This window comes from Megalopta genalis, chromosome 12, assembly GCF_051020955.1.
Source record: "Megalopta genalis isolate 19385.01 chromosome 12, iyMegGena1_principal, whole genome shotgun sequence".
Lineage (NCBI taxonomy): Eukaryota > Metazoa > Arthropoda > Insecta > Hymenoptera > Halictidae > Megalopta > Megalopta genalis.
This window is the reverse complement of record NC_135024.1, coordinates 11,329,415-11,357,236: the sequence shown is the minus strand read 5'-3', so window position 1 is coordinate 11,357,236 and position 27,822 is coordinate 11,329,415. Positions and strand designations below refer to the sequence as shown.

Genomic DNA, 27,822 nt, shown 5'->3' with positions numbered 1-27,822 from the left:
TTGAAATTTAGTAGTGTGAAAATTCGTTTGAAAATAATATAGCAATTTTAAACGTCGTCTCAGAGTCGCCACTCGAGTGCAATGGATTATTTGCATAAACATTATTTGATACTTCTGTAAATAGAATATCCAACCCCAATAATATAGAATATATATATGCAACCAACAATGTAAAATAGAACAGTACATTAACCCTTTGCACTCGAAGCTATTTCAACTGAAAATATAAAATCATTTTTCTAACTTACAGTATTTCTATTTTATATGAGAAAATGCATTTTATGCATACATGAAAATTGACTCTTGGGACTCGCGCAACAGTTACACTCTTATCAATTTTTCAAATGTAAATTTTGTTAATATCAAAATTATCTTAAAAGGTGATATGACAAATATTAGTGGTGCCTCAGAGTCGCCACTCGAGTGCAATGGATTATTTGCATAAACATTATTCGATTCTTCTGTAAATAGAATATCCAATCCCAATAATATAGAATATATATATCCAACTAACAATGTAGAATAGAACAGTACATTAACGCTTTGCACTCGAAGCTATTTCAACTGAAAATATAAAATCATTTTTCTAACTTACAGTATTTCTATTTTATATGAGAAAATGCATTTTATGCATACATGAAAATTGACTCTTGGGACTCGCGCAACAGTTACACTCTTATCAATTTTTCAAATGTAAATTTTGTTAATATCAAAATTATCTTAAAAGGTGATATGACAAATATTAGTGCTGCCTCAGAGTCGCCACTCGAGTGCAATGGATTATTTGCATAAACATTATTTGATACTTCTGTAAATAGAATATCCAACCCCAATAATATAGAATATATATATGCAACCAACAATGTAAAATAGAACAGTACATTAACCCTTTGCACTCGAAGCTATTTCAACTGAAAATATAAAATCATTTTTCTAACTTACAGTATTTCTATTTTATATGAGAAAATGCATTTTATGCATACATGAAAATTGACTCTTGGGACTCGCGCAACAGTTACACTCTTATCAATTTTGCAAATGTAAATTTTGTTAATATCAAAATTATCTTAAAAGGTGATATGACAAATATTAGTGGTGCCTCAGAGTCGCCACTCGAGTGCAAAGGGTTAAACGTATCATCGTGCAGAACTTTTTCTAACAAACGCGGACCAACAACGTGACTAGAAAGGAGAGAACAATTATGACAAGTCACAGATCAGGACACTGTGAAATAACACGCGAACGCCTACTTAAAAAGCGGAATCACCCTTCTCTAATCTGAGTGATTAAGCACTGACCATCAACATCCTACTACTGGTATGAAGAAAATATCAAACTAAAAGAGATGAAAGTATAAACTTAACTCCTTATTGAACTTAACTTCACAGGTTCGCACATAGAGCATCCGAAACTTCTTAAGAGATGCCAAACTATACACAAAGACATAATCGCTAGCCCCGAGAGTCTTTGACGACCAAGCAGTGGAAGCGGCATTAAACATTCAAGAAAAACTCTTCCAACATCGTTTCATACTTCTGTAGAGAGAAAACTGAGAAAAATATGAGGACAAAGATGGCATCGTTTTTTTGTATTCATTTTCTAAGAATAAATTCAAATCTATTTATAAAAGCATATTAACAACAATTTCCTATATAAAAGCAATTTTCATAATAAACATTCTTGTCTTAATTGAGGAGTGTTTCAAATATACTAACCACGGCATTAGTTACGTCTAGTAAATGTTATTAGTAGTTTATAAGCGTTATTAATTTGGTACCAATTTTATTTCTTAATTTGTATGGGATTTTCATAAACTCATAAGATAGCTGACTCGGTTAACTTGACCATCCACATTGTTGGTACCTGTCACGTTATTTTAATTTCATAATCTACGGGATAGTAAAATAATAGTCACCGCTTTGAGAAGTGAATTTGCTACTTTAGATCGAGAAATACAGGGAGGGCAGATCATTTATTTTTCGAAAACAGGGTGGATCACCACATATCGCCATCTAGATTTACGTCATTATTATTACGTTACCTTGTTATCATTAAATTAAATGGTAGAGGAGGTACAATCTGATGATAGTAGTTTTCTTGTAGGTGGCGTTAGTATATTGGTCAACAAGAATTCACCGAAGCCTGGTTTAATTAACGGATGCCAGTATTAGTCGACAACAATATTGATTAGCACACATTGAATGACATACATTCGTACATACATATTCACCGACTTGTATACATTTCACCATCGGTAATTCCCGGAATTATCGATTGTTTTTTTTCTCTAGTTCCCTCAACTCTGCAGGAGTTCGTAGATAAAATGAAAAATATTGATAGGTAACATTATCTATTTGTTTATTTTGATAAAATGTCGCAGATTTCTACAACTATTCAAAATAAGAGATGCGAGTCATCGAAATAGTAAATGCAACGTTCACTAATCTTATTTTCTTTTCGTTTATCAAACAAATATTTATCTCTAATACAGTACGACACTTAGGTACTTTTACAACGTTGCAATTTCAATCGTTAATAACTATTGAAACACTTTCCTATGTGGCAATTTTCAGATGATAATTTCAGCCTTCAAATTTGAACTTTTGCCACTATAAAAATATGCACATCTCATTCATTATTATTTTTAACACGTTGAGTGTTGTGTAGGTTACATATTGCTGATACTAATTTTTAACTAAGATTTGAAATGCATTTTTATTTTAATACATTGAACGAACCTTTATCAATATTTTCTACGATAAATTTTAATATTTTAGTTTCAGTTTCGTTGAAATAAATGACTTTGATATTATGAGGAATTTTAGGGTTGATGCACTCAACGTGTTACGATGTGTATAGTTTTGTCAAAATCGAGTGGTATATATAATACATTTCTTTTTCTTTGTTAAACACTTATTCTGTTTTATATAAATGTTTGATGTTACCATTACCGTAATTAAATATCACGTGATTGATAAAACGAGTTCTCACAGTCAATATGTACATTAATTAATTATATGAGTACATAGTGTAATCTTTACAACATCATTAATACCACATAACATTGAAAATTAGAAGACTAAACTCTGCGATCTTAACCCGAATGCCACATTTGCTCAATATGCAACGCAGACATGATTCGATTGGACTGATGAGACCACAGATTAGGTCAACGACGACGTATGAATTACGCAAACGTACTTTGAATGATTGCTACTTGTTCAGCTTTCGATTCTATTCGATCACTATTGCACCACCTTTGCAGTTTATTGTCTTCCTAAGGTGTCGTACTATAGTACATGCAGCATGAACATCGTCTTCATATGTTATGTTCTTCGAAGAATAACTCCACCGAAAATCATTTGAAAGCCAAAATGTCATACACAGTTGAATTTGCCTTTCAATAACTACATCATCATATACATTAATCAAAATATTTTTATCGCAATAATTGTTTCACTGAAGCAAACATTTCCTTTCGCGTACAACTTCTTCATATTATTAAATAAAATGTAAATACGTTAAGTGGAAATATTAGGTAACTCATCCTATATTCTACGACATATATGAACGGCTTAGAATTGAGATAAATAAAGATTTTTCAAATTAGTTTTAAAAAAGATAACAATGCCACTAATAATGCAAACCACAATTTTTATTATAAAATGACTTACAAATGAACGTAACCAGAAGAGAAACAAAAGAAAAATGTCAATGTTTTCTTTAAAAAAAGGCAATTCTCTCTGGACTAAATATAAGTGCTGCTATTTCTTGTTTATTCATGAAGAAATAGACTGTATTGATTTATCAACCGAAAGATCCTATGATAAAGATGCATTTGTACTGCATAACTCATTTTCAAAGAAAAGTAGACTTACATTGACTGGCTTCTGAATCATCCATATATATATATGTAAATACAAGTTATTTAGATATCAAAATAGATTCTAGTAGAAATTATGATATGAATTCATTACGAATATTCTCATTAGAAATTTTTGTTCTCGTAATATTTTTATTCTTCTTGTAATTAATCATACTCTTAACATAGTAAACTTTGTTTTATCGTCATTAAAAGCACGTCGTTTAACACCAAATAGTGTGAAGCTTGAATTACCGTGACGCGGTTCAAGTATGTTGATTTGCATGCAGCTATTTGGAGCACCACTGCAACGTGAGCGCATTTGCGCTGCTAGAACTCTTCTTTGTCGCTATAGGACGATGCAATATGAATTTCTTGTTTGATGGATGCCCATATATGGAAGCGATGAATTATCTAGTGTTTAATAAAATATTACTGTTTCGGACATTTACAAATTTTTTTATCGTAATTCAATAGTTCTTTAATAACCTTAACCAAATATGATATTGAATATTGCAGAAAATAATCCTTCGATACTTATATGTTTTTGTTTATTTTCGAGCGTCATTCTCCGTCGTATCCATATGATAACATTTTCAGATCGAGGGAAATAATAATTAAAAGTATAATTTTCAATAAAATGTGAAACAGGAAAAGCCGAATATATATATATATATATATATATATATATATATATATATATATATATATATATACGTGGACAAATACAGATTGATCCAATTGTATTCTCCACTTTTTCAGATTTATTAAGAAAAATATGGCATCAAACATCATGGTCATTTCATCCAGAATAAATTACTTTCTATAATTATGATACGAAATAATCACAAGGTGATAAAACGTATTATCACACTCTGTAATTTTGCAACATGATTTTTTAATGTGCAATAGTTAAAATTTGTTGTAGATCTCCATAAACCTTTATAGATATAATGTAACGTTATTCTATAGCTTTTCATAAATAGATACTGATTCAGAGCCTCAATCTGGCAAATAATATAAATCTTAAAAGTATGACTAATAAATATGGGAAAACCTTATGGAAAAGTTATCTTTCTTTTATAACATTCGATAATTATAAAATAGGAAATATTTACACATATGTTAAAAGTCTAATCAAAATTATATTTTAGATTGTTATTATTATTATTATGAAAGGTATGGAAATAGTTGTGTCGCAACACATGCAACTTATTCAATAGGAGCAATTAACAGTTTCATTTGCATTTCATTCAGCCAATATACAAGAGTAACATTTTTTCAATTAAGGTTCCATTTATATAAGGAAAAGCAGGTTGGAAAAATAATTCTATTGAATAGAAATGAAGAGGCACGTCTGATCACTACACACCAATTCTACTTGTTATACTACAAGCCACACGAATTTGACGTATCTTTCAATCCAGTTCTTTCGAAAACGCAGTCCTAAATGAAAAAATGTTATTCTTTCTTTTCGACTTATCTTTTTGCGTAGAATAACATGGCATCGTGTATGAAAGCCTACTTACTAAATAATCCATGTTTAACTGGAATGCGATAGAAGGAGGGTGCTTCATTAAATGTATACAAAAATCAAATACTTTACACGGCCCAAAAGGTATTGTTATTCTCAATAACAATCTGTTCAAGCCTTCATTTTTTATGGATTGTATTGATACACTGATATGTAGAACCAAAGGGGCATAAAAATTGAATCAACGATGGTCATATTTCGAATTCATTGATTGGAATTAATGGCAGTAAACCGCAAAGTTTCCGTCGATACAATTTCGTTACGATTAAACTAACCTCGCTCAGTGAGCTGGTATCCCTCTGGTGTATTTCCATGTGATTTTGTCACACAGTTTGAGGAGCGTAACCGATATGCGCCCGTTAAACTTCGCGTACGAATACAATTTGAGCTCGCAACTCTCAAGGGCCGTAGCATTCGATTGCAAATTATGTTCCGCCGTGTGATTAAAACTTTCGAAGTTTATTCCTCAGAACATTTTCAAGTATAATAATAGCCCAACGTAAAATATTGATTCTGGTTTGTACGTAATTATTATGTAGAACATTGCTGTAGATTCAGAGATTCTGGGGCATTTCAGAATATTTATAAATAATATTATCTATTGTTGCAAAGAAGGAGATATTACAGCGAGGCGATATTTATCTGAATTCTTATTTAGTTCTTCTTTATTGCTTCTTATTTAGTAAGTGTACTTGTTTAAAAACATAATCAAAATTGTACTGCATATAATTAATCTTCAATAGTTCTCAATAATTATTCAAAAATTATCATTCAATTTCTAATTTAATATAAATTTTATTTCAAGTAATTACATGCAAGCGAATTTCACTTACATAACGATGAATTTCACTTGCAGATGAAAGAACGACGCTTGTAAAAGAGTTTATTTTATTTGCGAAAAAATAAAGTTAACACGTCGAACGCCCAGCGCGAATTGGTAGTTTCTTCCGGCGCCACGAAGCAAAAAAAAATTTACAGAAGTGTCCAGAATCACCCCAATTATGTTTACAATGTTATAACGAATTCCATCATAACTAATAAAATGATATAATATTTTAAAAACAAATTTAAATGTAAGTATAATTTGTTAGTATAAATATATTTTATATTTCATTATTTTATTTTATTATTAGTATAAGTATATTTTCAATGTTTTCTTTTTGTTTACTTTATACTTTATATTGTCTATACTCGTCATAGTTGTGTTACAAATAGAGTTACTATAAATTACCTGCTTTAATTGGACGAAGACTGCGGAAACATAGCCGTCACCCAGATATGGGTGATTAGTTTTGATTTCAAAACCTGTAGAAAGCCGCGGATAAACAAATACTCATCAGCAATAAGTACCTCGAGACGTGTCGTTCAAACGAGCGAGGCACTCCGGTGTTTTCAAAGGGCTATTTATACCGTCCTTGACAAGGATAGCATGTCCTGCTAAAAGAGCATGAAAATGCTGTCCAACGTAGGATCTGTGAGCGGCTACTAGATGTGTAGATCCGCAATAACCAGGCTCGCACCGAACTTATGTAAAGTCTAAAAATATCCTTTTGCCAATAGGAAACGGCTATGTAAATTGTAAAGGCATGGCAGCGACTGGGCAGCTACAATTTTAATTAATCCACCTGTTATATACAGAATTAGTCAAGGAAAACAGAAAATCAGAACTTCTCTGTTATTGGATTAGTGGATAGGATAAATAGTTTCAGAAGTGAAATGAAACCGGTCCGATATGATAATATCAACAAGATATTTTGATTAACGTTTTTTGAAGGCCATTCTTACAGGCACGTCGGTTGGCGAAGGAAGGATAAAGAAGGGAGGATCTCCCTAAATGAATAAAGTTAGCTGCATTCTATAATGTCCAGCTCGCCGTGTTCCTAATTGTAAAAGGGTTGATGCGGGCGGACACTCTGGATACTGTCAAGAAGATTAAAAGCCTTCTACGTGTGGGACAGCCACCACCTGACGAACGTTAACAGACTACTATTTGCAGTACTTGTAAAACACTGTGCGAAGTCGGTTCATCAAGAAACGCAGCATCAGGAAATTCTCCGACTGAGACGGTAGGTGGAGAAGTACCGTAAGGAAATCTCTAGCCTCAGGACGAGAAACACCGAGTTCCGCGTGTTTCGAATTGGGGTGCTCCCAACAGTGAAACAGCTACTAAAGCTCGGCCATTCTTGGTGAATTTATTCGAAAAATGAGCTCCCTGCTTAACTCCAGGGATTCGAGAGCTGATCCTCTATGAGTCCCATTGAACTATTCAGCATTGTTCTTACGACATTTGGTGTACAATAAATCAAGGATTTCTAGATAGTCTTACTGATCAGTAAACTGCGAACTTAATACATTTATGACTGATATGAAAAGGTAGAGAACTTAGAACTTAGCCGGAGAAGCATCAGAAAATTTAAGGAAATCTGGCATATTATTTTCACGATCCTGAAATTATTGAAACAGAAAGAACCTTCTACTTAAATAGCAGGTCCAGAACGAAACACTTTCTTTCTTACTACATTAAACCGTCTGCCTAAGAATCAACCATACAAAAGTATAATAAGCGAACTCTGCCTTTGGATGTTTCCGATTGCACGGGAGATGGGGACTGAGCTCCTGGAGCTGCTGGTGAGCACCCTTTCCACTCCATCGCGAGGAAGGGCGATCCACTCGGACCCTACCAACTGGTCGACGAAACTTGAGGTCTCCAAGGACGTGTTTACCGGAGTTGTTCAAAGACTTTAGAGGACATAGAAACTGCCGCAGGCATCGGCATCGCCGGGCGATGTCTAGGCCGTGGCCTTGAACAACCTTGGCCCCCGGTTTATGAGGCTATTTAACAGCCATTTGATTCGAGCAATCTTCCCCACTAGGGTACGAGCGCGGATGGCTCTTCTACAGAGAAAAGGATGACCCGCAGATTCTTCCACCGCGTATCGACCGGTTTGTTCGCTGAACGAGGCGGGCAAGTTGTTCGAAAGAATAATTGTTCGTCTCGCTCAGCAGCTGTTCCGCACAGGCCCGGATTTGGCCAACTGCCAATATAGGTTCCGCAGGGGCCGTATCAACTGTAGACGCAACCCATAAGTTGCGGTCCCCGACCGAATCCGTGCCGATCCAGGGCAGGGTGGCATTGGCAATAAGTGGAACACCCCACTCTAAGAGGCGATTACGAGAGAAATTATATATCATCAACTGCCACCTGCGCAGTCTGTTCGGAAAGTGTCCTTCTTTTGAGCATGTCTTTGCACCTGTGTGTTATATTCATAAAAATTGTATACGTCATGCAGGATGATCTCTTGTGAGTGATCATGGTAAGTGGTGCGACCCTGCTAACTTTCTGTTGACAGCAATACGCATTTGTTGTAATCTCGAAACTCCTGCGTGTCGCATTCTGTAATGATTGAAACTTTACAGCATTTGATCTATAGGTAGGTTACAAATTTCGGAATGGTTTATGTGGCTCAGCCCTTATGTCAATAATCAAAATTGTCCTCGTCGTTCTATAACCGGGTCACCCGGGCACCCCTATGATGAGCACCTATATTACGTTACTGTTTAATATAATTTGCATATATTCGTGTAAATATCCATTTTTATTTATTTTATATTTATTACCACAATGAAATATTAGTTTTATTAATTGTCTGTAGAATTTCTATTCCTTTTTGCACTTCCCATCCTCTTCTCCTCTAAAGATATATACTAAAATTGAATGCTATATTTCAAACTATAGCATTCAATTTTAGTATATATCTTTAGAGGAGAAGAGGATGGGAAGTGCAAAAAGGAATAGAAATATAGATATATACTAAAGAATAATAGATAATAGATAGAATAATAATAGATATATACTAAAATTGAATGCTATATTTCAAACTATAGCATTCAATTTTAGTATATATCTTTAGAGGAGAAGAGGATGGGAAGTGCAAAAAGGAATAGAAATTCTACAGACAATTAATATTCAATTTTAGTATATATCTTTAGAGGAGAAGAGGATGGGAAGTGCAAAAAGGATATATATAAACTATAGCATTCAATTTTAGTACTTTTCTGATAACAAAATTGTAGAATCGAAGCAAATATCAATAGGAAATGTGCAAAATGACGATCCAGCCGGATATTGAAATATTTTAGCAGGAAGAAAAGATATTTTGAAATGAATGAGGAGAAGGCTACCTGATTATAAATATAAGGGTTAAACGTTCCTCCTCGTTCTGGTAGACCTGCAACGGCTGGAACCCACGAAGGTGTTGATCGTGTTCAACTTTGAATTGAATAGATTCACTGTTTAGCGGTGCGAGAGATGAAACAAGTACTGGGAATACCAAGAACTATTGTTTCGGAGATGTTAATCAAAGATTTGCGTATGCGTCTCGTGGTTGTTAAATTCATTCCACGACTGCTGACGGAAGACCAGAAGAATTATCGAGTGGAAGTAGCTCGAAACAATTTGGAATTGATAAGAAGCAACCCTGATATAATCAAAAAGGCAATTAAAGGTGATGAAATATAGATCTTTGGATATAAACTATAAAAATCATCTTCATAGTGAAATACGATTAAAGAAACGCGACACGGCAGCTGTTGGAAATTCTGACAAATGAATTTCAAAAGTGTTTTTGCAAGTGGAAGATTCACTGGAAGAAGTGGTGGTATTCCAAAGAGAGTATAAATGCTTTTTTTCAATTTGCTATTACCTGGAATAAAAAGAAAAAATTAATCTACAAAAGGCACTTTTTAAATTTTCGTTATAGGCTCAGATAAAAAAGTTAAAAAACGAGGGTTTTTAATTTTTTCTCTTCATTCCAAGTAATGATAAAATTTTAAAAAAAAGCTTTTTGTCACCATCTAGTAAACTAGTCCCTTTATCATCTAAATAAAATTCAAGTCATTCAGTTGAGGTTTTAAAAATATTATTGTGTTTTAAAAGGTGTACGAACACCTTTGTGGGCCACTGTGTATAATGTCGACTGTTCGGATGATGTTTGAAGAATGATGTGTACTTATAAAATGATGTTTGAAGAATAATGTCTACACATAAAATGATGTTTGAAGAAAGTGTAAAATGCTTCGATGCATATTCTAAATGCTGGAGGTGTGGTTTCGACGGAAGAGATTGAAAATAAAGGAAGAGATTTAAGGGAAGAATTTGGGAACGCGGAAAACGTAAAAGCTGTTATGAAAACAATGTCGACTGCGAGAATGCGTGGAAACTGGATGATTGCTTTGGTTACGTCTAGACTCTAGCCGTTCGACACATCAATGATTTTTGTCCAATCAGGTCTAAACGATTTTCTACTAAACGTCCTCGATACGTTGCGTTCAAACAGTCATCTTCTTGCTACCTTTATCTACTATAAATCTCTAGTATAGAGTTTTAAATAGTGACCAAAGAAATGAACGCCAAAGCAATGTAGACGTCAGAGTTTTATTGAACAATCGACATTCAACACGTTGTAAGGAATGCCACTATGATAGCGGCTGCATTGTCCCGAGTTAAAGAAATGTACAACAACAAATGCGTGGAATATGCAGAATTGGCACAGTCTCAGCAGGCAGAGGAAGAGCTTCGATGTTTCTTATTGTCAGAGACCGCTATAAAATTGAAGAGAATTCATTTTCCAGCTACGAAAAGAGAAATAGAAATGACCTGCGATACTTCCACACGCCCCAGGTACTTATCCTCGAATAGTATTCTACAACTTACGAACACGAACCTTTCATCTGGTCATCATCTGAACTCCTGTCGTGCCATTTTCTTAGAATTTTTTCTTTATATTTACTATGTGCCAACATTTGAGCCGTTTATTTTGAAAGTGGCCTAAGTCATTTTTCAAAAACACACCGAGCTAGCTATTTTAATATTCACATTTCTACCTTATACATATAATTTCATGTCAGCAAAGCTGAAAGAACGCAGTGACCCTTAGGAACACAAAAACATTATACCACCATGTTATCAATTAGCAATATTTTTAAATTTATTAAAACGTAAAAACCTTAAATATCTGGATTTTCAAATAAATGGACTTAGGCCACTTTCAAAATAAACGGCTCATTTGCTTGAATACTTAAATATTGATGAGAATAGAATTTGATACCGACTTGAAGTACGTTTCATTTTCATTACACATCTCGTCATCTTTTCGAATGGCTACCAAACTTCCAAAGCTGCTATTTTCTAAGGTGGCTCTGCCATTTTTGGATGCGCCTTACGCGTTCACATTGACTTATATAATACTTCGAACATATATAATTAATCCGCGGCTCTTCATAAAAAATAATAATCGTTTGCATCTGTTGCAAGAAATAGGATGTCCCCAAGAATTTCACTGTTCCTTTAATAACTTTAACAAGTTGGAAATGGTATATCGATGTCGTTCAATTATTTAAATTTTGCTCAATTTTCTCATAAATGCGTGAAACCCTCTGTCTATTTATAGTATACTGTACTGGAAATTCATAAATATTCTTCCGATACTTTAATTAACTTAATTATGCTTATGAACGGTATAATGAACGTTCCGTAACGGTCAAATAAATTGCTGCACAGTTGGAGCAATAAACAATTGCCCGTTTTAATACTTCGAGTAACGCGTCTCATTAAATTGTTGCTTGCCTCCGTTTTATTCAATGGTTCGGCGGTGTATTGACTTCATTTAACTTTGCTTTTTCGATGCGTTCCCATTAGCAAATATTGTTTCGATATACGTGTAAATTTAAGCTGCGACGCAATTTAAACGAAAGACACGAAATACGGCAGTTTGAATGCTCGACGGATCTATTCAACGGAAAATTTTTCCTCGATACGTTCTATTTTGCCGAGCGTATAATAAATTGACGCCGCATTCGAAATTGGGAGAGCGACGAAATCACGGTCGAGTCGTAATTCACGCACTGGTCGTTGTGGAGATGCGAAAACGAGAGCACGTTTTACAATTACATTCGCGCCCGTTTCTCTCTGCACTCCGGCGCAATCGATCGAACGTTCCATTCCACTCTAAACGATCCGAATTAATGGAAATGACGCGACCTATATGTAAGCACTCGGAAAAATAATCGCATGACAAGCAGATGGCTGCTTTCAAGGAGAGATCTATAGAATCGCGAATCGATCGGTTACAATTAAGAAGCTTCCTTACATATTGTGAGCGACTTACCTTTGGCTGATCGGATTTATAGATTTCGTGGACATCGATACCTGGTAAGGGAGTCCAGGGTTCGGAAAAAACCATTTGACTTTGGAGAACGATTATACAAAAACTTAAATTTACGATGATAAGTTGTATGACGAAATGTTACATAGTTATCTGTTATTAATTAGCCACGGTATTTTCGATCTACAACAAGTAACGTTTAACAAAGGAAGTTCGGAACCCCGAAAACTCTGATGTTTTTGAAATTGTGCAAGTTTGTTGGGGATCTTGATAGTTCTGAACTATTTTTATTATCGGTCACAATTCGTTTCTTCGGGCTGAACAGATTCCTTATGTATGTATATAGGTATTTCCCTATTTGTCTATACAGGGTGTCCCAAAATTATTGCTTTTCCGGCAAGTGAGAGGTTCATGAGGTCAATTGAAGCAACTTTTTCCTCAGCGAAAATGCGATCCGCGGCTTCGTTTACGAGTTATTAACGAAAAACAGTGACCAATGAGAAACCGAGCCAATGAACCAATGAACGGAATTGAGCTTCGCGAGCTAGTTGGCTGCGCCGCCTCGCGCTAGCCGAGCTCGCTTCTCATTGGTCAGCGTTTTTCGTTAATAACTCGTTAACGATGCCTCGAAGAACATTTTTGCAAAGGAAAAAGTTACTTCAAACGATCTCAGGAACTCTACATTTCCCGGAAATACCATAATTTTGGGACAACCTGTATATCTTTAAAAGTTCAGAAGGTATAAAACAAGAGGTTGCGATAGAACTTTAATGGTTTTTATTTAAAGAGATATTACTAAAAAGACAATAAATTTTTGTTTAGATAAAATGATTCGCCATCTACTATTACTCAAAGTAATTTGAAATTTCCCTAACAACATAAATACTTAAGAGCGTTAAGTGGTGATCAATTTTATATTTAAAACGATCTAATTGATGATTACCAAAAAGGAGAAAGTCATTACATGCACATGAAATAAGTGATTACAACTTTATGCTTGTAAGAGAAGTTACTTTAGGATATCGAAAAGTCATTCTGGTTAGAATACATTGTAATTACGTGTCGGTATTTTTTTTTTTTAACTAATATTATTAATATCTTGTCCCACGTGATACCTTTTTGAATGGATAAATAACATAGCAAGAGCGGTGGAGAATTGATGTATTGGTAGAGAAGAGCGGACATTGTATGATTTATGAATAAAGAACATTGTGTCTAGAGAATAAATAATTCAGCATTAGTCCGAAATGCGTATCTATATGATTGAAATAGCAATGTCTGTGTATTTGTGAATACAAAATTTGCGTTCATGCCAAATTGATTTTAATGCGTAATATTGAGTACTTCTCTTAGATTCCATTTCATTTCAGTAACGGCAGTGGGTATGATTCGTTTATATATCAGACGTATATATAATCTCGCTCAATAAACTTTCTTATTGTTAGTTAGTTGTCGATATTAATAAACACAGCTTATAAAAACATTCATTCGTAAACGTAATTTTTAGAAACATGTTATATCGTCAAATTACGTTGGTCTATTTATATGGTCTATTTATATGACATGTTTTGCTTCGTTTTATTCGCAGAAGTTGCTCGTACCGTTTGACAAGTTATATTAATGCTCGTGGCATATGCACGAATGTATGTATGGTCGCTCGGAGGATGATTTTTCTAGACTTTGCTGAAAGGACAGTCAGCCTACTCAGTCGGAACGCCAGCAGAGTAAATATTAATATGCTTTTACGAATTTCAAAGAGGACAGACATTTAATATCTCGCAACTATTTGAAAGAACGTGTAGAAAAAAAGGTATTCTAAACATCTATCTTTCATGTGGTACGCACGTCATAATCTGCGCTCGTACTTACCAGATATGGCCGACAATGTTGGCGGATAGTCATAGTTAGTAGATGTTAGTAATTAAAAAATACAGATGAAATATAGAAATGCAGGTCTCACTCTTCATTCCAAAAAGAATTTTTATCACTTTTCGAATAACAGTACAAAAATTGAAATTTTAGAAACTAAATGAAATAAATTCTAGATCTCGTTGTACTCTGCATTCTCAAACCTGTATATATACCTGATGTTCACTAAAACATTCCTAATTAATTAAAAGATGTCAAATTAATAAAAAAGAAATAGGCGATGTAGAACCTGAGGAGGAGGAGGGACAAGACAGTTATACTAATTACAAGAAAAAATATTTGATAATTTTCGATAGACGAAGTGAATCAAAATAACTTTTCCAAAATAAATACAGCAAATACAAATAAAAAATAATCAGCGATAATCTGATAATCACTTGAAATCCACTAAATAACACTTGTACTGAAACCATTTCTCAGATACTATCCATAAAGCAAATTCTAAATTAACATTTTGAACTGAAACCTTAAATAACATTTTGATCCTACACTATAAATATTATGCACGAGTTTGGCAAAAAAATATCTTTGATTAAAGTGACAACAATGCAATGAAAATCGGTATTGTCAATGCATGAATCCAGAGTACCTGCTTTTAAGTTTACAATTAAAAAATACTCACATTGATGATAAGCTCCATCGCCTACATCGTAATGTTTGTGGTTGCAATTCGTGACGTTCTGTTCATACACCTTGAACAAAAAATTTCATTTCGATGTATCATTCAAATAAATTTTTAATTTCTCGCATCAATCTCACGTATATAAGTTAAATATGAGTGCATAAAACTTTGATGGTACTTTGATTAGGAAAATTTAAAAAATGCGTTTTGTAGATCTCTGTAAATTTTATGGATGCTGAAATTTCATCGAAAACGGTTGACGTTAAAAGCCAGAAACAATTAAAGATCGCGAAAATCACAGTTTTTACACTTTTAACTTACAAAACCGTAAGTTGACATGTTTCAACGCCTGTAGCTCGACTCTGCGCAAACCGATTTCAATAAAATTGTCAGCAAGCATATAAATTACCGAAATCTACAAAACGCATTTTTTTAAATTTCGTTATCGTCTCTTAATAAAAACGTGAAAAACGTTAGTTCTTTATTTTGTTTGTCATTCGAAGTAATAGCAAAATTGAAAAAAAAATTATTTTATGCATTGTGTAGTAGACCAGTACTTCTATCATCTAAAAAAGTAATTCAAATCGTTTAGTCCAGTTTTAAAAAAGTTATACCGTTTCAAAAAATCTCCAATCTCTTCTTTTACCCACTCCATGTATAATTACTTTCGCGACCAGTGATCTTCTTCACGCGTTTTTAAGTGTCACGAGAAATTGCAGAAATTGAATCGAGAATACCTGAGCTGGAAAATCGCGTTTATTCTATTCCGCGCAAGAACGTGTTATGCTATAATTCGAGCACACTGTCAGTTGAACACTATGGTCTGATGCTCTGGCGCTTTTCAACACGGCAAGTGAATAACGCGTTCGTATCGTGCAGCACGGAAATGGTCGAGGGCACCACTTCTGAAATCTCTCCCGAATTTCGAGATGGTACTATGGCAGAAACTGTAACGCGTTCCTGTCACAGCTGTAACTGCAAATCTGCGTACGCTTTCGAAATAGTCTTGGTTCGATAAAGGACGTTTGACTATAACCTCTCGCGACGTTAATATTTTAAAAGAGATGCCCACTAAATTATAGAAATTAACAGCAGTAAAAGATATTACAGTACTGTTTTAAATGTAAATGCTTTACGTCGTCGAAATTAATAGCAGATTTTAATTGGAGGTTTCTATTTTTCACATGTATTAATTACAATCCTAACGTAATTCAGTGATCAGCACACTTGTCAGCATTATTTAGATAATGCTTATTTAGATAACGATTATTTAGATAATGATTATTTAGATAATTTATTAAAATTAGACTCCCCGTTTAAAATATTATTTTATCTTAATTGTGTGTTAATATAGTAATATATAATAATAATTATGAAAAGGAAAACTAAAAAATAATAATGTATAATATATTGACGTTCGACTAAACGTAAATTATTCTGTGACGATTTAGAACTATCACGTGGCCATTGTTAACGTGTGGATCTGCAAAAAAATTCTTTCTACACTAAGTAAGTGCAGAAGATTCTTGAAAATAAAATCATTTTTCGTAGCATATACATTTGATTGCTTCCTCCTGTTTATGTATTCGAATCTACTCGCCAGTATTTTTAATCGATTAACAATCTATGCAACCAAATTCAACGTAATTGTTTCGAATAATTCATACCAAAAAGTGATCCATGCACATACATTCAGCTTTCAAGTTGATCACACATAAGAAGAAAACATTACGTTCTAGTAAACGACGATTATTCCATTTCCGAATACGTAGTAATGAAAGAAAAATTGGAACTCCTTGAAAATAATTTCTATAAAAGTGCAACTCCTGATAATGAATTCCACGTCTCTGCCAGGTTTCTGTAACTGTAGCAATGTATTAGTTTACAACGAAACGGGGAACTATTAAGTAATACATTTCGAAACGTACTTCGAACATGTTGCTTCGATTCATTGAGAATAGCGAATGTAGGAGATTGTAGCTGTGAACGTTGCCAAGTCCATTTTGTCGTGCATCGATCGGAAAGACAGTGCCAGGTTTCGCATCTCGTGTGATTGGAAAGATTAACGAACAGCACAAGCTACATGTAACAATTCCGTTGTAAAGTGATACCATTACCGAGATTGATTTTTCGGTTTTATCTAGGAATCAATCGAGGAACTGCGGCTTTTTTAAACAATAAAACCATCGAGAGACTGTCCGGTAAAGAAAATTTATGATTTTATCGCAACGTAAAAGATTTCTGCTTATCGATTACACGAGATGGAACAGTAATTCTACGTCTAAACGTCTACATTTGCAGTAGTTCGAACAATTGCTACATACAAACTTTGCTTGTTACGAAGGTGCACATAGTAGGACAATGTGTCCAATGATTTAATTATTATATAATAATTATAATAATGTAATAATAATATAATTATTATATTAATATTTAATTTAAGTCCTAGTGAATGAACATTTTTCGTATTATGTGGAGAAGTAACGTTTGTCGTATCTTGTTCACATTAAAATTTACTCAGTAATTCTATCATACACGTGCGGATGTCTTGCAAATGCCATTTTGCAAAAATTTATCGGCACTTGACGCGTTAAAAAGTTTATGGCAATCACGAAATGCTAAAATTACACTCAATAATCTATTAATTGAGTTGCAAAATAGTTCGCTTATAGATTAAACACGATCATTTTAACGAACATGTTGCTTAAGTGTTCGATCACTGAACAAGTCACCCTAGAACGTAAATATTATAATACAATGCAGAGAGCACCAGCTGTATCACTTGGACCGAATACATCTTCTTGTATTGTACTATTGCCATCTAAAAAAAGCCATCATTCGTACAGTAGTATAGGACGACGCATTTGTCGACTACGACTCGAATGAATCGATATGATAGTGGGGCTACCGGTTCGAGTCTCCAGTCCTGATTTATATGAATGGAAACATGAATCGTAGATTTCGATACTGTGCTAACCCCATTTTTTCTGTTTCGTTATTGATCTACAGTCGTCAACAGAAGATTAAGACAAAAAGAAAGAAAGATATTAGAAAAATGCACTGTGTCGAGTCAGTTCATCGTCCTAAATTTAGGATCTCTACTGTATAGTAGTAAGTATGCTTTTGTAACACAGTATTCTGACAACGATATAATACGGTACAAAAATTACAGCAGTCCTCCTATAATGCGATATTCTTATAGCAAAGTATCCAATTATTAAATTCGTTTGTGGAATTAATAATTATTCAAATAGATTTCTTACACTGTAAGTTAAAAGCATTTATATTTTCTTACAAGCATATAACACGTGACACACATACATACGATACGCACTGAACATCTTCGTATATGTATACATATATATGATTCCTACTATGTTGATACATTTTTTTCATAATTTCGACATAACGAAATCGAATTTCAAGAATGAGAGAAAAAGCAGGAAATACATGTGACTAGAAAATATCAACTACTATATCGATCTGGATCGCTATGCAACAAGGATGTATATTGCTAAACACATATTTGTTATAGTTTAGGAAGTGTTACATAATTAATATACTGTGGATTCCTATGCAAAATAAAAATTGTCTGCATCAGTTGCATGAAATAGAAACTAAATGGCAAGTTCATTCCTTGTTTAATCATTTCATCGACATTGTAAAATTCTTTTGATCTTTCCACTACTTCAAATTTTAAATACTCAATTTTATCGTAGACACATAAAATCAGCTGTCCAGTAATTAACAAATTAACAAGGAGAAGAATATGCGTTTAATTCCAAAGCTATTATTTAATCCTGATCCTAGCCTCCCAAGATCAGAGGTGGGACATGTTTACAGTATAGTATGGAACATTGGCAACTGTACGAGTTTCCCTCCTGGCACGGTTACTTACTGTGCTCTAAACTGTGTTTCTACCGTGAAAACAGTTCAAAAACAATGGTTTCATACATTACTTTCGTGCGTTTACGTATACTAGGGTGCTAAACGTTGTAGAGCATTATAAGGAATGGTAATCGAGAGCAACTTAGGGCACAGTTGTGTCACTATTGCTAACATTAGCGATGTATACGTTCGTGATCATTGTCGTTCTACACCATTGTCGTGTACACCACCGTATCTATACTCGATTGAGCGAGAACTGGCACAAAATATAAACGGAGCGTTCACGTGATCAGTACTGCTGGTGCAGCCGAGTTGCTGTTACACGACGATGCTCAGGGACGATTTTTACAAATTATACTTAAATCACCTATCGATCGAAAGTCTGATTAATTAGCTAATTCTGGTGACCATTCATACAACTACATACAGCACAAGTATCAACTCCGTCAAGGCCAAATTCGGAACCCCGCCCTTAAATGTGCATTCTAAAGATTTTTTAAAGGTTTTCAGGTAACAACAGCATTTGAAGAAATAATACGTAGAACGAACATGTTAAGATCGAATATGGTCCTTATTAGCTCGATATCACAGCCGCATGCTGTGAGTGATTAAATCGGACATATAATCCCAACCGTAAATTACTATGATACGTGACATGCAAAATATAACCGAGCGATGATTACATGCGACGCTAGTATTACCAATTTGGTATGTACAATACGTTTTGAGCCCGTTAATATCTGTACAGCGGACTACTTTGTAGATAATTACGTCTAATTCTAGCTAATTATGTGGGAGATGTAATCGAGAACACAAATTGCTTCTGAATTAATAATTCTTAGTTATTGCTACACACAATACAATACTAGCCAAGAAATCAGGCCTTCCTCTCGAATTCAAATTATTCCCATAAAAGCAGGTCATCGAAACAGAGGTAAGAATCCTTCATTTGAGTTCATAGAAGACGATACCCGAACTAAGAATTGACGAGTTTAAGGCCTCGTGTTGGCAGTTCAAATCGTTTCAAAGAGAATAATTTTCCGGAGCACAAGAGTTCTCTGGCATAGGTAGAATGGAGTAGAAAAGTCTAACCTAACTGAGACCTTGAAACGGAAACTCGAATGACCATCAAGAGTAATTTCGGCGCGCAAGAGATAGGCATTCCACCACAACTTCTATCTAGTGATGAAACTTGAAGCACTTTCGGCTTGAATTGATCGAACTCGTTCGTCGGTAAAACTGTCAGATCATTCCCACAGTCCCTTAGTGAACATTGTCACGCGATGATCAGTCCTTTGCACCCTCAGAAGTTGCGCATGTGGAGAAGGGAGGATCAGAGGTTCAAGAGATTCTCAGAAATCCAGGTATTATATTTGCCCTTCTGTCTTCTTCGCTGCTCTGTTTAAGCTCTGAGCATCTTTATATAGGGTGACCTGTCCGATGAATGAACACCTCCCAGTCAATGAATATTTCGAGAATTATATAAAAACATAACGCTTGTCATAGTCTTTTCGCATTAAAACTTATACAGTTGATTTATTATATATCTACAAATGCTTTTTGTGAGGTTTTCGAAGGTTTAGAATTTATACTTCTTTTCTAAATCAATGTTTTTCCAAACTGCACATGGAAGCTAAGGAAATCATTAAATTTATATTTTATATATTCTACACTTTATATTATTTATATATTCTATATTTTATATTATTTATATATTTTACATTTTATATTATTTATATATTCTATATTTTATATTATTCATATATTTTACATTTTATATTATTTATATATTCCACATTTTATATTATTATATTTATATCCTGTGCATATATATACTTGTATAAGAAAAAGCTTTTGTTGAAAGTTATGAGATTAAATATGTGTTGTGCAATATAAATATTATAAAATTATTTCTCATTATATTATCGAAACATAGTATACATATACAACATATACAACATCAGTTCTGGAGGTACAATTACAGACAATTGATTCAGTACCGAAAAGAGCCATTGATTGAAGTAATTTAAAACAAAGGAGGACCTATTAAATATTGTTGAATTCTTGCTATTCTATTCTTCTATTCTTGCTATTGTTAAATTTTGATTTTGAATTTTTTTTCGAATTTTTGTTGACGTTTTAAATTAAAAAATACAAAATGGACCAATGTTTATTTCACGTATTTTGAAATTTGTACGTATGACTAATATATTTGTAGCCTATATTAATAAAAATTACGCTTCAACTAAACTAACTTCTTTTGCTAAATGCATTGCAAAGAATCACTTGCTAATGAATAAAAACAAAAATATTACATAAAACACACTTTTATATCACAAGCGGGAGAGGGGGTGAACCTAAGATTATTTCAGTCATTGTAGTTGAAATATTGGTTTATGATTTCGGGTCGCAGACACGAGAGGTCATCAGCAATACTGTGTATACAAGATAAATCCGTAACTGATGCTAGAACGCTTGGATGGGGAACAGGAAGAGATTCTACATAAAAAAACAAGTCGAAAACATACAACATAATATTTTCATTTGCGGTCTCGTTTTTGAAAAAAAAGATGAGTTTGAAAATTCGTCAGGTGTGGGTTAGGTACATACTGACCTGAAAACGTAGAATCTATAGATCATGAATTCGATGGCACGGATATTTGCCATCGAATTTTCAAACTCATTTTCTGTGGAACCGAAACTCCAAATGAAAACATTTCAGTGTATAATTTCGACTTAAATTTTTTATGTAAAATGACACTCCTTTTGGATATGCAGTTAGCGGCCTTCCTGTAGAAGGTGCTCCAGCTAAACGTTGCCGCCTAGATATCTCCTCCAATAGTGATGTTACAAAAAATATTTTATATGTTATTTGACTGGTATCAAGTTACGTATACGATGCAAAAAGTAATTATTTCCAAGGTCATTTTTATCGAAATTTTCAAGACCGTCGATGTTGATTTGCATACAAATGCATTTTTTTATTGCATCATGCAGCATTGCATGTTACTGCATTCATTCCTAAATCTTGATTGGGATACCGAAAGGCAATAATTTCACGTTACTTTTTCATGTTTAGAGTCAAAGGTCATTTCAAGAGCAAGTCGTTATACATGACTGGATGCATTTTAATATGCACTTGTATGCCAATCAACATCGATCACCTAATAAAAGCTACTTTTTACACCACTTGATACCAGTGAAATGCCATATGAAACATTTCTTGTAACATCACTATTGGAGGAGATATTTAATTGACAATGTTTAAGCGGACCACCCAGTATATACCATGTATAGCGAACTGCTCCCGGATCTGTCTTCATATTAGCTTCCAACGACGTCGCCTGGAAAAAACGAGTTTCCCTAATGAAATATTAACGACCTGGAAGATACGGGTGTGCTCAGGAGTTTAAGCTGTCTAGCAAATACTTCTCGCCATCTTAAATTATTTATCTCGACACCTTTCTTTATCGTTTTCCATTCTATCTACTAAGTAGCTCCACCGATCTGGCATGCAGTTTTAATAAATACTGCTGTACTATTATAACACCTTTGTAACGTATATTTGCGCTAGAAATTTTTCTTTAAAATTTGTAACATAGTACATTCACGATATTTGCATATTTCTGTATTTTCACAATTATCAGGTAGTCGCAATTGGTCCTCTCGAAACATATAAAGCCGGCTGAAAAATGCGTGCATATCTTTGGTAACTGCACCATAATACAATGTTCTTAAACTTATTATACATAGTGTTCCAGCTAAAGGTGGCCATCTAAATATATCTGTCATTTTTGAAGATATTGAAATGTTGTTCAATTCACGGAGATGTATATGACGGTAATAATTATTCTATTTTGCAACTGAAGAATTTTCGGAGATTTCAAGATTACTGTCTCTTTTAATTATAATCATATATATTTCTATATAATTAGTTGATGCAACTCGATATATTTTATAAAAGAGTATTGATCTATGCATGTCGAAAAATGATTAGTTTTGCAGCTATTTAGTATTATTTTCCAATTAAATTACGTTCAATAATTGTGACTATCTTAACGTACATAATATTCACTTTCTAGCACAACAAAATCCACATTAAGAATCCACAAAATTTTATTTAAAATATCTACTAAACTAATAATTTATCGACATACATAGATCTTCACATGATCTAAGGCAGTCGTTCATGGTGATCTTCAGATGATCATACCATGTAAATATACCAACATATCTACACCATTCACAATTAGATAGTTGTAGTGAAATTCCTGGGAGGATTCGATCCTCTAGAAGTTCCACGATGTCAGCGATGATTCGATAGATAACAGTTTCTATGACTGCACCGGATATCTGTTCCTAGCAGCTGCTCTGGAAGAAGTAGTAGGTAGAAACCAGGTAATGGTCGAACAGAGACAATAGATTTTCTTGTATTTCATTCTTGATAATGCCCGTACAATCATCGATAAAAATGTGTCAAGAAAGACTGTGTACACGAAAGCTAAGTAAAATGTCACCAAAGTCTGTCTACTATTTCATAATTGTACTGTGATATCAACATGATGTATTGAGATAAGTGGAAGTTAAGTAACGATTCCCCATTTAACGGAATTTTAAAAAATAACTGTAATTACTAGAACAAATCTAATACAAATTTTTAAATATTTTCTTTCTTTACGTACAGTTTCTTATATAAACTCTGTATGGTGTTGTTACCATCTTGTTCATTGCATATTTTTCTGGTATTTGAACGTAATAGATTGCAATGTATGCAAATTACTTCTTAATAAAACTGAGATTATATTACAAGTTAAATTAATTCAAAATATCAAATGATTGAGCAACAATTTCCAAAATGTTTTTCAAAAGATCATTCTTAGCTGTTGTCAAAAAAATGTTGTGAAAATGCAGGTAATTAGAGTTTTCTCTAATTTTCGATGCACAACTTTGCAAAGTTTTTTGCAACACTTCGTAATCTATTAATTAAGCCTACGATTTGTCTCTACATTTTTATGCTACTTTCTGGAACAATTATTATTTCTTATTTCCGTATGAGCTTGTGACGTAATAAGAAACAATTCATTTGAAAAAACCATGGAAACGAAAACCCAAATAGAACAAAATCACGATAATAATCAGTACCAAATAATATGTTTATTAGACTTATGCATAGCTTAAAACGCAACAAAAACAGAAGATATTCGTGAATGATAGTTCTCCTTATGTGACATTTTTTAACTTTTATTTTAAAATACAAATGATGATATTCGATACTTATTCAAAATAAATATATCAAATTCGTAAAATATATGGAAATATATTTAAGTCTATAATTTGTCGTTCATACACATTTCATAAACGAAAGTCTTAGCAGTGTTAATCGTAAAATTCAATGTACAATTATGTATCTCCATTTACATACCAGACGTGATGCAGTATAAGTTTGATAATTGTTTTCGAAATAAATGTATTCTAAAAAGACGTAAATGGATGGCTCCATCAGCCATGATACGTGATAAGTGGACGGACGAGATACGTTACATTCCAGACATGTGTCGTGGAGTGTTGTTGGAATGCTTTTAGCATTCTGCGTGGCAAACAAGCGCAAAGAATTGTATTTCTGACCATCAAGACGATGGCAGGATACGAAAGAGTTTTGGACAAGTATATGTATAGCGATGATACTTCGCTATCCGCATCTACACTGCACACGGTGAAGACGAACAATTCTGATAGAATTGATTATTATTACTATTTCGATAGTATTAATTAGTGATCTCTATTTTACGCGTATCTCATTTTCGCGTGTACACGTATAATTAATTTTCACGCGCGCGTCTACACGTATAATTAATTTTCACATGTTTTGATCTGTGTTGTTTTTAACACACGTGTACACGCATGTTTCGGTACACGTCCACCCATTACCCATATTTTATTTTATGCAATTATTTTATGTAGGCTAAAGTTTCAAAATTTTGAAGTATAGTCGAAAGCAGAACATACACATGTACACGTGTATTGAAATACACGGATTTTGATACACATGAATATTAAGTATGCGTGTATATTATGTACACGTGTACACGGATACACGACTATACAATTATTAAATACACGTGTACACGTTCAACACCGTGAACTTTAGTATTAATACTAAACCCACCACCATTTTCTATATATGTACCTATTTCTACCTAGAGTGCACGTTATATTATTTTCCAATTTAGTGCAAGTAATAGGCAATTTAGCATGGATAACAAAACACGATATAACTTTTACGTAATAATTAGAATTATTAATTAGAATTATTTTTTGCATTTTAGACATATACATTCTTTAGAATGCAGACTCTAGAAATTGAAAAAATTATATTTTACTTGAACGATCTAAATGTCGAGTGTGTAACTGGAATGATCTCTCTGGGTGTGCGTTCAGGAGGATCCTGATTTTCTTTTTGTATCATAGAATAAGGAAACCTCAGCAATTGAGGTGTTCTGGGATTAGATGGAGGAAACATCTGAACCTCGAGGAGTCATATTGGGGTTTTAAGTGATTAAAGGTCTGGACATCAGATCGAGGAACGACTAACCAACTGCATTTGCTGCAAGAATTTGTCTACATATTGTCTATAGTAGACTATTCCTCCTAATATCTTAAAACAATTCAAGTCATTTGGCCCAATTTTTAAGATGAGTATGAGGATATTAATGAAAGTCACTGTACTGTAACAACTCGTACTCGTGATACAGATTTCAAATCTACTAAATATGAAATCTACTAAATCTACTAAATCTACTAAATATGAAATCTACTAAATCTACTAAATCTACTAAATATGAAATCAAATGGAAATCTAAATGGAAACAAAATTTGATTCTTCTGTTATCAATGTGTAGAAATGAAAGTAAAAGGAGACATGTAATGAAGAAAACTTGTTTCGTCCTATCGGAGAAATGGATCATCTTCGATTTACTAATAAAAGATTTATTCAGTGTTTCATTATCCAGAAAATTTTTTTACTATTTTAGGGATAAGTAGGATATTAGAGAGAAATCAATGCATCTTACGTCTTAATAAATATTATTGCATTCATTCAAATCCAAACAAAATTCTGTTCTCTTGACATCAATATTTAAGCATTCAAATAAATGTTGGCACGCGATAAATATCAATCGTCTTTTTGTTCTATGAAATTATTGCAATCAAAGTGATTCTAATCGTTGTAACTGTAAAGAAAGTAATACGGCAATGATTTAAATTTTGGATAGTTTCGAACTATAGGATAATATATGAGTAATTTTTTCGTACCTTGTCATTTTTACAAAAGAGATAATGTTAATCCTCCTTTGTAAGTGATAAGGTACGAAAAAATATTGCACATTACTGCTGGCGCCTTCGTTGATTCATTTCTCGTTCGTAAGATAATTCTGAAAAATCATGTAAGAAAGTTTCGACTGCGCGTAAGATCCCTTTGCCATGGTAATTGAAACGAATAATTATGACCAAGTAATTTCGCAGCGAAACGAAAGTTTCGCCGTTTAACTCGTTAATTGCATTTTAATTTTTCCGGCTTTTTACAAGTAGGATAACAGTTGCCTAGGATGACATTCGTGAAGAGTAACATCTTATCCCGTTGAAAGTTTATACTTGGAATCAAAAATTATAATCTGTTCGTGTGCTGCTAAGAATTAATATGCCTGGTCATGGAACTAATTTTATTAGCGTTTATTATATATGAGTGTGAACATCAAAGTGCGATCGAAAAAAATTTGTGCACAAAAACAATTAAATGAAGAACTGTTGGTACTGTTTGCTGGTTTATTTATATATTTTCTTTTCTCTGTTGTGTTCACGAGATTTTTTCTTATCTAACAATGTTTTTATTTCTTTAACACTACTAATTGTAAGACTGTATAATGTTTTTTAATCTAGCAAGGACTTCAATTTTAAGAAATTGTTACTGATATTCATATTCCTTCTTTCTTAAAATATAAAGAAATTGTTACTAATGTTCATGCTCCCTCTTCCTTAAGATATAAAGAAATTGTTGCTAATATACATGTTCCCTTTTTTAAAAAAATATAAAGAAATTTTAACTGATATACAAATTCCCTCTTTCTCACAATTATTTCAAAAGTCCAGGTCAACCGAGAATTACCGTGGTGCTAATTTACTTGCGCGTAGTGGAAACGGTGTATGAAATGTGTTTCAACGGCCCATTAATATCATCTGTGCATTATGTGAGTACAAGAAAGTGTGCGTAGTGCATACTACTGAGTTTGCATAACTGTATGCCAGGTTACATACATATTATACCGGGTGGTAGGCAAACAGCATATTTCTTTTAAACTTTCAAAATCTTTACAGTATCAAAATCATTTCTATTTCATTTTAGTTGTCACAAGTCGATATTTGATGCATAACGGGCATTCAGTCGCATATGATTTTACACACAAATATACGCACACACACATTGTGTTTCTGCATAGAAGCGGTTACGAAAATATATGGAAATTTTTAAAAATCGAACAATTATTTTTAAATTGGACCAAGAGACTTTAATTTCTGATATATCGCTTAACTACACATTGACGAAAAAAATGTTTGCAAAAATTATAACTGGTTGGAATGTCAGAAGATATAAAAAGCACTCATGTTTTTTAACCTTTTCATCTGAGTCTATACCGAAAATCTGAACAATGCATTTTGTGGATAACTTATATGCAATTGAAAAATTTCATGAAAATCGGTTGATATAGAAATAAGCTACAAGAAATGGAAGATGCAGAAATCTTCAGACTTCTTACGATCAGCGTCAAAA

The 27,822-nt window shown here is 33.4% G+C and overlaps 1 protein-coding gene across 3 annotated transcripts in view; it reads right to left on the bottom strand.

Annotated features, from left to right (window-relative positions):
• LOC117222967 (opioid-binding protein/cell adhesion molecule) overlaps positions 1-27,822 on the bottom strand; it is a 727,814-nt gene that overhangs the window by 632,029 nt on the left and 67,963 nt on the right. For all 3 annotated transcript variants that reach the window (XM_076525588.1, XM_076525593.1, XM_076525589.1), the window contains exon 2: positions 15,111-15,180. The gene's annotated coding sequence lies outside the window, so the exon portion shown is untranslated. The remainder of the gene's footprint in view (positions 1-15,110; positions 15,181-27,822) is intronic.